General features: G+C 36.8%; 1 long non-coding RNA gene across 1 annotated transcript; it reads left to right on the top strand.

Moving 5' to 3' along the window:
• The first annotated feature begins 6,267 nt into the window (after positions 1–6,267).
• Positions 6,268–12,077, top strand: LOC117397384 (uncharacterized). Its single transcript, XR_009311132.1, has 3 exons — positions 6,268–6,473; positions 7,452–10,061; positions 10,570–12,077. It is a non-coding gene; the product is annotated as an uncharacterized LOC117397384 (long non-coding RNA).
• The last annotated feature ends 326 nt before the right edge of the window (positions 12,078–12,403 follow it).

Raw genomic sequence — 12,403 nt, 5'->3', positions numbered from 1 at the left:
GGCCAGGCAGCGAACCCTCAAACCAAGTTAGGTTTGATGCCAAATGAATGTGTATATACAGCATACTTTTCTGTTAAATCGCATACTCTGCATTCTCTACAATAAATATTTGTACTAAAACATTTTGTGATTGGTGTTTGTCCCGAACTACTGAAAGACAGTTGCTGCTCATATTTGATCATTGTATTCACCACCTGAGGAAGACTTGAGTCGAAAAGCGTCGTGGAGGTGGAGGTGGACTTTTAAATCTCCTGTTTGTCTAAATAAAATCCAAATCATTTTTCATTTTATTTAGACAATGGCGTAACTCAAGAGACAATTATTTGTGCCATAGACTTTTACCTTACTGTGGTCGGCACCTTTGTAAATTGAAGAATTGTTGTGCACGAAAGGTTACATTTTGACTTTTGATATATATATATAACCCAAAGAGCCTGGGATATAAACTGTGTCTACAGTTGAGGATTGCCATCATTACCCAGTCCTGTAATTTTACTTTTTAGCAGCTGCCATTATTATCAAGCATGTGTTTGACAAGGGCTCCATTAATAGCTTCCATTCAGTTGATTCTCCCCATTATCTTTTGTAGAGACACTCTGAAGACTGGCCTCGTGGTCTGTTATTATCTGCAATGTCTTGTTTCCAGCTCACTTGCCGACTGGCTAACAGGTGTATGAAAGGGGGGTGTTAATGCCTGATATACAAGTGGCTAGCAACACAGAAACAAAACTGCTAGACAATAGTGGAACATTTTCACAGATATATTACTTCCTTCATTTTTTTTAGTTTTTTTTTTTAGGTTCCTTTCAGTTTTTTTAGAAAAGTACCATAAAAAAATTAACTTTCTTGCAAATATATTACTATGGATTTCATTTTAACTGGTGATTTCCCTTTAAAGTATACTGTCATAGTATTTGCACACCAACTTCCAAAAAATGGATCTCAAAACCCCTTACAATAATTGCATTATGTTCCTCTTGATTGCCTGTATTGACAGATATGTTGGCTAACACAGGATTTAAGGAATGTGATGTAAAAAATAAGATTAGGCAATTCTGTGTCAGTAAACGAACCATCTGCAGATAACCTAAAGACGAAACAGACACCCTCTACCATGGCTGTGAATTCACAATGAGAGCTATGAGTCTGGTGAAAAAGAGGATGACCATGGCATGTATAAACATCATGTATAGAAAAGCAATGAAACATTCACAATTTAATAAGCACATTCTCTAGATATATGCAAACATGTTAGTGTGACATCCAGGGGGGTGGATAAACAGATAGACAGACACTGCCCAGAATCTGATCCTCCAAACACCCAGGATACATAATGTTGATGTTTATATCTTATTTTTTATAAATGCACTTAAACTTGGCATTCACATAGGTGCAGATTTGGGTGGGCATGTGTGTGAACTGGGTGGGCCATGGCACACCCGTGGCTACGCCACTGCTTATGTAGTTTCATGAATAGTTCATTCAGTTTTTTGCTGCCCCCAAAATTTTGCCACCTAGTTTGCCAAGTGGTTAAACCAGCCCTGATCGGGTGTTCTGTTTATTTGTTATTTTATTAAGCTATTTTGATATCCAAAAGCCTATGGCTTTATTTTATTCAAAACACCACAAATCGCATTATTGCTATTGTTATCAGTGGTAGTAGTACGCAGTACAATTCCCCTGTTAACCAACGATTTGAAACATGAGGGATACAGTTCCTATATTTAAAACACAATCCAAGAATACTAAAATTGCGATGGCTTAAACAAAAAAAAAAGAAATCAGAGGAACATTTTGACAGTATTTTGACATTCAAAACCGTATGTCTTTATTTATACAAAAAAACAACATTTACTCTGCCCAGTCGTAATTAAATATGTTTGACAAACTCTTTTTTAAGTGTGCTCAGGCGGGCAGTGAAGCAAACAGCTCACGCTTCAGAGATCACATTGGTTGTGACTGGGGTTGACAGTGTTGCAGGTGGCTGATATTTTTGTCTCTCCCATGTCGTTGAATAATTAATTTCGGGGTTGGCGGGGCGGGTTCAATCCCCTAAAACCACACCCCTAACTATGCCACTGGGTCTACCTACCACTTTCCAGACAGCGCAATGCTGTATTTGTTTTTTCCACCTTGTATATGGAAACCAACCCGGTTTTCTGAAAACTCCCTGTTGAAATACATTGACCTGTTGTAGGAAATTTTAAAAAAGTATTTAAAAAATCTAAGATGTCAGACGACATGTGTGACTTGCTTGCAAAGCACTTATTGTTATTCATGTCTTAGCAGACACCCTTACCCAGGCTGACACTTGTAATAATCAATCGAAAGCTACCAGTTTTGTTTGCCCATTCTTTTCTTAATCCTCAATGTTCTACTCTTCTCAAAACCATTAACATTTCTTAGATATAGGAGTTGAATTTTTTTTAATGATCTTAATAAAAAAATCCAGCATTTGCTTGGTTTATTAAGAAACTAATTAAAATAAGTACAATTTCTGGATGTATTGTCATCTCAGGGACATACTGTAGCATACTAGTGATCCTTGTGGGGTTAAATTAGTTCCTTAAGTTACACTTGCTTAGTCTTGAGGTCCATGAGAGCTTTGAGAATATTATTATTATTTTCTTAGCAGACGCCCTTGTCCAGGGCGACTTACAATTGTTACAAAATATCGCAGTACAAAATGCCACCTTACAAAATATCACATTATAAAGTATCACGTTGCAGAATATCGCATTACAGGTAAGAGCAGTTATAAAGCACAATAAAAATCGATGGCAAGTAAGAGTGAGATAAAGAATACAGTAGCTGATTACATATAAGAAAGAGTCTGACTGAGTCGTTAACTTATAGGAAAAAAAAAAATGCTTTTATGAGTAAAGTCCAGTAACAGCACATAGTAAGTACAGTACATGGATGATACACAAGCAATAAAAAAATAAACAAAAACGTGAACAAGGATACCTATAGGAGTGAAATCATGTACGTGATATGGGGCAGCAGTGTGGAGTAGTGGTTAGGGCTCTGAACTCTTGACCAGAGGGTTCAATCCCAGGTGGGGGATACTGCTGCTGTACCTTTGAGCAAGTTACTTTACCTAGATTGCTCCAGTAAAAACCCAACTGTATAAATGGGTAACTGTATGTAAAAATAATGTGATATCTTGTAACAATTGCAAGTCGATAAGGGCGTCTGCTAATAAATAAATAAATAATAATAATAAAGATACAGTGAATAGTTATAATTAAGAGCAGTAGTAGAATACAGCAGGGTATGGAGCAGCTCAGTGCAAGTACATGCTGATGTAAGTACTGGCACACACACACACACACACACATATATATATGTTTGTGTGTTAAATACATTTTCTTGCCATTCTCCTTTCAATAAAAGCAAGACTTTGCATGATACATAGTCTGCTCTAAATAGAAAAAGGGGCCAAAATCAGTGATGGTGTGTTAGGGGGTCATATTACTAGTTGCACCTAAAACTGTAAATGACAAACAGATGTATGTTAGTCTAAGCGCCATATTAGGTAAAAGATTTTGTGCCCACCCCATGTAGAAAGATGTTGCTAGGGGTTCTCTAGAGACTCTTGGGAAGTCACGCTGCTGAACTCAGACAGGGGCCCCTTCCTGTGAATAACAGATTGACGGAGTGAGCATTTCCTTTTATAGCTTCACAACAAACCATGATATTGCCACGGAGTCAATACCCTTTCATTCGGCTGTTGCATTTGGAAAAGTGACCCCAGCGCTTGTTAATGGAACAGTGTTTACAGCAAATTTCAAAGTGCAGCGCTAGTTGGTGTAATCCCCATGGTTTTCAAACACACCTCATGAAATGAATCTACATGGAGTCCACAGAATCACCTTTGACCTAATTTGGCAGGAACATACATCTGTTTCACATTTACAATTAACATAAATGAGTAACATCCTGCTGAGTTTAACGTCCCAACCCAACATTCTCTGGTAAAATTTCAAAAAGCCATGTGGGACATTGTGAAATATAACTTAATCAAACGTCCCACAATTTTGGTAGCCATCTTTGGGGGAGAATTTTTAACTTCATGCCCGTCTGTTATTGGTCTCTATTTGCCCACTTAAAGGCAAGTTTCATAGCCTTGGTTATGTTAGTAGCAGGTTCCTGAATGTGTTCATGGGTTCAGCCCAGTTTCTTCTCATGCTGTCCAGAGGTATATATATTAGCTCAAAGAGCCAGCTGCCCAACGTTTCGATATGTTGTACATATCTTTCATATATATTTGGCAATGGCGTTTTTGAATGAAATATTTTCTAAGTGGGCTAAACAACTCAAAGTGATGAATCAATGTGTCAAGCAATCCACAGTATCTTGTGCCCAATTCATCGTTGTTTATTTCTTAAAATATCATTTAATTTAAGCTATAGACAGCTCTGCTTCTGAAACTGAAGATGGTACACTTTCTCCAATCAGAAATCTAATCGTGTTTTTAGATTATTGCAATTCACTGCATTTTAATGTTAGTGTGTTGTAAAATGCTCAAATAAAGAATGCCATACAATTACATCACAGTTGAGGCACACCAGAAGCATTATAGTTAACTTCTGAGACAAAAACCCATGCAAGAGTTTAAAAACACTTGTCCTTTCTTTAGCTTGTATCTGATTGCATAAAAATACTTTGAGATTATGAGCCCAATTCAATTCACTTTTAGCTGGGAAAAGGGGTTTTAGGAAAATACTAAACCATGCCATAAACAAAGCTCTGAGCTCTGATGCTGCCACTTGGATTTTGATTTCCAGACTATGATATGTAAAACGAATCCAAAAATAAATTCAGTCTTTTGATGAATGGATTTACTGTATACAACGCAGGACTCAGGTCATCTCTCAAGGTGCTTTAGTCTAGACCCGCCCCTTACAATTCAATCTGAACAAATCCACATTGTTAGCACAATGAAGCAAATAGCTTCCATATGACTTAATCACACAGCACAGCAGAACACGGCATCTGTTTCTAGCAATGCCAGTCCTTCTTCTCACTGCATTTCAGTATGAGACAGATGGCCTCACAGGGTTACAAACTTGCTTTCTCAATGGAATACACTATGTGGCACAGAAACGATCTCAAAGTCTGAAGTTATTTCAAAAGTTTTAATTTTGCACCATGATAAGAGCAGCCCATATGCAAAAGGACTATAGAAGGCAAACATACTGCAGAATTCAATTTTGGGGTGCTGGTTAATTGACCCTTGTAAATGCGTTTTAGAATGAGGACACAAGGAATACCGATTAGCCAGAAATCCCTCTTTCCTGATTCAATAAAAACTGCTTATACAGCAATGCAATTAATTTACAGACAGGGAACGAAACCAGAGCGATTTTTCCATCTAGACCAATCAACTGAAATGTTTTTGTGTGACGTTATCTGCGCTATATATATATATATATATATATATATATATATATATATATATATATATATATATATATATATATATATGTACATGTGATAATACATGTACATATAACGCGAGGTTTCCCCCAGCCAGTGTAAATATGAAAAAACGCGGGGTTTACCGCTTACGGCTTTCCACTTTCCGCTACATACAGCTCCCAGTGTAACCAGACCTCATTAATTTACTGGAAACAGTGCTGCACCTGAGGGAGTAAAACTTAGAAACAAAATAGCTGTTTATGTTGTTATTATTGCACTACAACTGAATGACTTTGATTGACACAGAGTACAGCAGAATGCTGGCGTTATCTGTTTGTCAGCAGGTACTTATCTGCTTTATTGTGCATTCCTATGCTTCACTATGGAGCAGACCAAACTGTAACCATGAACACGTGTCCCACTTTAATTCACTGTGCGGGGCGGAAAACTGCAAGTAGACTTGGCGTAGAACATTCGCTTGGGTTTTTGGTGACGTCATTTCTTAACAAGTTCTGCTCTTCTGTGAATGCAATTTATAAACATCAGGCCATAGTTGGTTGGTTTTGGGGTTTTTTAAAAAAAAAAAAAAAATTTTTTTTAGTTGTTTTGGTATCCATGTCCTGGTGGTCGAGTTTGTTTTTTATTGAGATGAGCAGTTTTATGATAACGATGAGTTGTAAAACACAGAACTTTGATATGAAAGTATCGTTTTATAGGTCGTAAAATAGGGTAGCAGTAAAATAAATATACAAAACTATGTTACAACCTCGCCCAAGAAAGAAAGAAAAAAAAGTCACGTCTCCTCCTTCTCAGCCTCCCAGAAAAATCCACGCCCCTAAGTACAATAAATTCAGAAGTTAGCCAAAATCTTTGTTCGCTTTTTGTTTTGCCCCTCTGAGCATCTCAGTTTGCTTTGCAGAGAAAGCTGTGTGAAGATGGACGGAACCCAAGCTCGAGCTAGCGTGCCGTCATACCTGGTCTGGTCCATTTTCAACCTTTTGTGTTGCTGCTTTCCACTCGGTGTGGCTGCTGTGGTTTGCTCATGCAGGGTAAGTTGCAAAGCAAATAAACAAGCAAACAAAACGCGTGTTTCTTCAATTGAAATATAATACCATGAAGTTGTATTTGGTAGGGGTTATTGATGGAAATAATTGCCTTATGTAGATGGACTATATAAGACAAGTACAAAGAGAATGTGTGGGTGTGTATCTATCTATCTATCTATCTCTATCTATCTATCTATCTATCTATCTCTATCTATCTATCTATCTATCTATCTATCTATCTATCTATCTATCTAGTGCAGCTGTTTTGCGGTATTTAAGTGTGCAGTGTAAAAGTTGGACTGGAATACGATATGGAACATTTCGTTGTATAATAATAATAATAATAATAATAATAATAATAATAATAATAATAATAATAATAATAATAATAATAATAATAATAACTGGTTTGCACTTTTAAAAGTTGAGTTCATCACTATGCTTCTATTAGTTTCTATTTTTTATTATTAAAATGTTCAAATGTAAAGTAACATATTATGACTATATATACATATATATATATATATATATATATATATATATATATATATATATATATATATATATATATATATATATATATATATATACACTAGCTGAAGTACCCAGTGTTTATTTCATGCATGACCAATTGGGGAACGGTAGCCTTATGGTTTCCTATCAGGTACCGATCTTGGGTGTCGCACAATGCGCTTATTTATTTATTTATTTATTTATTTATTGGTTTTGTGGGTTTCCTTAATTTGAGATACATGGCTACTGTAGTCATCTAGCAATGGGGGTTACTAAATAAGGTACCCCGGGGGTCAGAATTCTGGATCCAAACATAGCCCTTGAACTTCCCCTGGATGAAAGAGTCTCCTGCGGGGTCCGAATGCAGAAAGGAACAGACAGACAGATCAACTTTCTTTATAGTTTACACATTAATTTACATGTATAGATATGTACCTATCCATTTTAATACCCCTATGCTTCATTTAGAGCGAGAATGCCAGCGGAGTTGGAGACATGGCGAGAGCGCAAGAAGCATCTCGAACCGCCAAGATTCTCAACATTGTTGGACTTGTGTGTGGGATCATTTTAATCATCATCATTATTGTAGTGCAGTTCGTCGGGGCCAAACATTAAACCCGCCGCTGATCCACGTTCAACAAGACGGACTGGCTTTGGCAAACCCCTTTCCATGACGAACTCCCCCGCTTTTACCTCTTATGTACACCGCGTAATCACGAATCCTGTATCTAATGTGGGATGGGAATAAAAGGGGACCATTTGTTTTGTATAGCTTATTGTGTTTTGTCTGCGTGATTTCTAAACGATTGCCTATTTTTTTAAACCACATGTCTTTAATAACACATGTCGTTTTAAATAAACGAGTTATGTGCTGTAAAAACATTAAAGCTTGTCTTTCTTTTTAAATAAATATTATTTGGTACGTGTTTTATTATTATTATTATTATTATTATTATTATTATTATTTGGAAAGTCTCAATATTGAAAAGACAGCGAGCATTTAACCGATCTGAACACAGTTCCGATTGCTGCGGCACAACCTCGCCCTCTTCCAATGCGTCATTATGACGTGCCATTCTAGAATGTGAGCGAGAGTCAGTACATTTCGTTCTTATAACTTTCAGAATTACCTTCTCACGACAGTAATAATTAATTATTAACTACAACATTCTTTCACCATAAAACAAAAAGGTTGCTTCATAGGCCCACCTTTGGAGACCACATGTAAGTTTATAATAGTATCTAACAGTCTTGTGTTTGTACAAGCAATTACTATTATTATATTACAGTCAGTACCAATCCAGTATCTTGGGACTCGTTTCTATATACCAATACTTGTAGTGTCGCTAGTAAGACATCAGATTATTATTATTATTATTATTTATTTCTTAGCAGACGCCCTTATCCAGGGCGACTTACAATTGTTACAACATATCACATTATACATTATTTCACATTATACAGATATCACATTATTTTTACATACAATTACCCATTTATACAGTTGGGTTTTTACTGGAGCAATCTAGGTAAAGTACCTTGCTCAAGGGTACAACAGCAGTGTCCCCCACTGGGGATTGAACCCACAACCCTCCGGTCAAGAGTCCAGAGCCTTAACCACTACTCCACACTGCTGCCCAGTTTCAGAATGTAAACAGCGTTTTTATATAACGTTGCGCACACTACTTGATTGTATTAGGCTACCTGTCGTATTCCACCGACACCTACTTACCTGGCTATAAATACGACAGATGGATCACAGCCATTTCACTCAGTAACCCTGAGAAACATGGCTGCGCTACTTTATGCTGTGTATTTAAGACAGAGGGCATCGGAAGATCGTGCGGAGCATGTTTGACGTGGTTTCTGATCAAGACATCACAGCGAAGCGCCGCTTGCAGAGATGTGTGGGGTATGTGACGGTGCCCTCCGATCGCTATTCCACGACCCTCTCTTCTGCTGATGAGAGCTTGTACAGTGGAGAGCAGGGGGGGGGCAAGCTATGTTATGTCTCATGTTATGTCCCGCTAGAAGCACTTCTTTCAATTATAGTTTCAGTTCCAATCAAAAAAGAGGTCCATTTAAATGACACGGAATGCACCGTTCCTCAATTTGAAAATTGGAACTTCTCATTTGTATTAAACCCCCAGGGCAAACATGACCACAACACATTATCGCTTGATCTTCCCTTTTCTCACTGCGGTTATTAAAGGCTATATTTTGGAAACCACGTGTGCGGTTGTGACACACATATTTTACATATTGTGGGACACCTGTAGTGTGTGACTGGACACACTAGAGATGACTCGGTATAGTACGTTTCATTGACACACACAAATACACGTTCTGTTGTGAAACGTGGAATGTATCGTAATAGGTAACAGTTAAATACAATAACGCGTATTAAAAAAAAACATGTCATTCATTAGAGTTTACAATACATAAAACACATATATAAAACGCACAACACCGCCATGCAGTGCTGTATGCTGGATTGAGGTACAGCATACCAGAACATTTGTATTCTGTATTTTTTTAACTAACGTACATGCGAACTTCCCAATGTTATGCTTTTATGTCTCCAGTGATGTTATAAAAGAGTGCAAATCCGTGGTATGACTGACTGGTGACGTGACTTATTTAACAACAGTGTGATAATGACAAGAGTGAATGACACACCAGGGCAGAGGGTGGCACTATCAGGCGTGACAAACACGTTTCAAGGGTTTGTGTGCGTGCCTGCGTGCGTGTGCGTTTTTATTAACTTGCTACAATAAATAAATAAATAAATAAATAAATATGGAAAGTTTTACTGATTGGATTCTGTCTAACTCTCCATCACATACTCAGACAGCCCACTTAAAAAAAAAAGGTTGTTCCATTACCCTGAAAGCAAAGGCATAATATTATTTTGGCTCAGATCTCATAAAAGTGGCAGAATAGTACAGATCGCATTTGATGATGGAGGAAGTGAAAGAGAGAACCCCACCTGCAGAAACCTACCTGCTCTGGTCAATAATAAATCTCCTGTGTTGCTGTTTCCCTCTTGGAGTCGTCGCTGTCATATATTCCATTAGGGTAAGTTGAACTTTAAACATATGTTATAATGTACTTCTGTATGTTCATTTAACATGTGTGTAAAAACATAAACGCAATCTACTGTTTCTGCCTTATTATTATTATTATTATTATTATTATTATTATTATTATTATTATTATTATTATTATTATTCAATTGGGGCAAGGCAGATCGAGAATGTTTTAAATATTTAAATGAACAAATCATGTTTTTATTAAGTAATAGATTGTTATTTTTATTATTATTACTACTATTGCTGTAATTGTTTTGGGGAGCACAGTAAATTAATGGAGTAAATGAAAATATTTCCGTGGTTTTGTATATTTGTAACTTTTTGCATCACATTTACAATTTCTCATCTATTATGCTTAACATACTCTTAATGTTTAGAATATCACAGATATATATATATATATATATATATATATATATATATATATATATATATATATATATATATATATATATATATATATTTGCAATGACATGTCACTGTGGTTTGTTTAGGTGGAGAACGCTGTCTCAGTTGGAGATATGTCACGAGCGGTGGAAGCATCTCAAACAGCCAAGATCTTAAACATTGTTGGAGTGGTTACCGGAGCGCTAGCATTGATGCTGATCTTTGTTATGTATGCCGTTGTGATTACCCGCCTCAATCAGTGATTCATACAAACCAGGAATTGGATCTCTACTTGTGCGTACCTGTCTTGGTGTTAACTTTCTGCATGCAGTAAATACCGCGCTGTTTCCTTGCGACGCTTCTTCCCTTTCGGCTTTGCTGAAGAGCACACACCTTTCCACACTTTTTTTATTGTCAACATTATCAGTGTTAAACATCGCTTTGGTGAGAGCTGCTTTCGAAGTGTTTCCAAGCTTGAGTGCTGTGCAAGTCCCGTCATGAAGTGGACTGGGGGAAGGGAACTTTTGGAATTTGTGGACGATTGCGCTCAATAGAGTAACACTGTGAGCAAAAGCCAGTGGTTTGAAAACACCCTCTCAGTCGCTCATGGGCCTCTTTCAAGCAGGAATGCACCACATTGTGTGTGCGTGTGTGCTTGTGCGTGTGTGGGGGGCTGTTTGGACGGATTCCATGTTGCCATTTGATATTGAGTCTGAGTTCAGTCATCTGCTAGTTTCCATGTAGCAGATTGAAAACAGCCCAGTTTAAAGTTAGAATGGAGGGCTGGCAGAACTTACAGCATGATTTTCAAAAGGGGCAAAATAAGAACTAGGTTGCACAGTGATTTCTAAAAGCTGATTTGGGTCACTAAGTATGTGGCTTTCAAAGGGTTTCGATGAAACAAGTCTTGTATTCACCTGTTGATGCTTTGAAAATACAACTCAAGCGACGTGGTTACATTAAATCACGCTTTTAAAAACATTTCGCGACCTAGTTCTTATTTTGCCCCTTTTAAAAATCATGTTGTTAGTCCCTCCATTTTGCACTAATGTTTGAAGTCACCTGATCTAATGCAGAGGATGCAAGAGATTGTTCTAACTGGGGCCTCCAGAGTTTAAAAGGAATTAGCTACACCCCCTCCACCAACACAGAGAAAACTATAAATCAGCTACAGCTATAGAGACAATCTTCTTACAATAAGCTTATCTCATATTGGTATTGTTTTTTATATTTTGTTTGGTAATTTCTCAAATCAGCTGCTCAAGAAAACAGGTTACATTTTAATATCCACTGCATATAGTGTTATTTTAAAACAAAAATTGCTAAGTAGCACAGTTGAGTTTTGCGATAGGAAAATGGACTACCGTACACTACAGCAAGTTGTTCCAATCTTTGTTGGAAGTTTGAATGTTTAATTTGACATTTCCTGCTCGAGCTCAACATTTTGGTGGTATATTTTGCCGCATTCAATTTGCTTAATAACTTATGGGCTCTATAAGGAACTGTTAATTGTGTTGTATTTATTTATGTAAGTGTGTAATTGTTTGATGTTTGTAATGTATAACAGATTTTATTGGATGAATGTTTTGTAATTTATTAAACTGTGTCATGCTTTTGTCAGACTATAATGATTCAAAGCAACTTTGCACACCTTCAATATGAATATATAAAATACATTGTGTTTTGTTCTGCATGGGTGATAATAACAAAAACGTGTTACATTTTCTTTAAATTATAATCGCGTTGTGTTGGCTGCCCAGCGTGACATTAAAAGACTCAATAGTATTCAGAAATATGAGGTGTACCGGTAATGTGTAGCAGTGTTAGTAAACTTGCTACAAACTGTTTTTGAACTTGTAGTTTACAAATCCCTACAGATAAGAAAGATTTAACTGTGAGTTTGTAAACACAGCGTAAACCTCAAGTGTAGAACAATCACTA

The sequence above is a fragment of the Acipenser ruthenus genome, chromosome 39 (assembly GCF_902713425.1).
Source record: "Acipenser ruthenus chromosome 39, fAciRut3.2 maternal haplotype, whole genome shotgun sequence".
In the NCBI taxonomy this organism is placed as follows: domain Eukaryota; kingdom Metazoa; phylum Chordata; class Actinopteri; order Acipenseriformes; family Acipenseridae; genus Acipenser; species Acipenser ruthenus.
The sequence above is the reverse complement of the archived record's forward strand: the minus strand, read 5'-3'. Positions and strand labels throughout refer to the sequence as shown.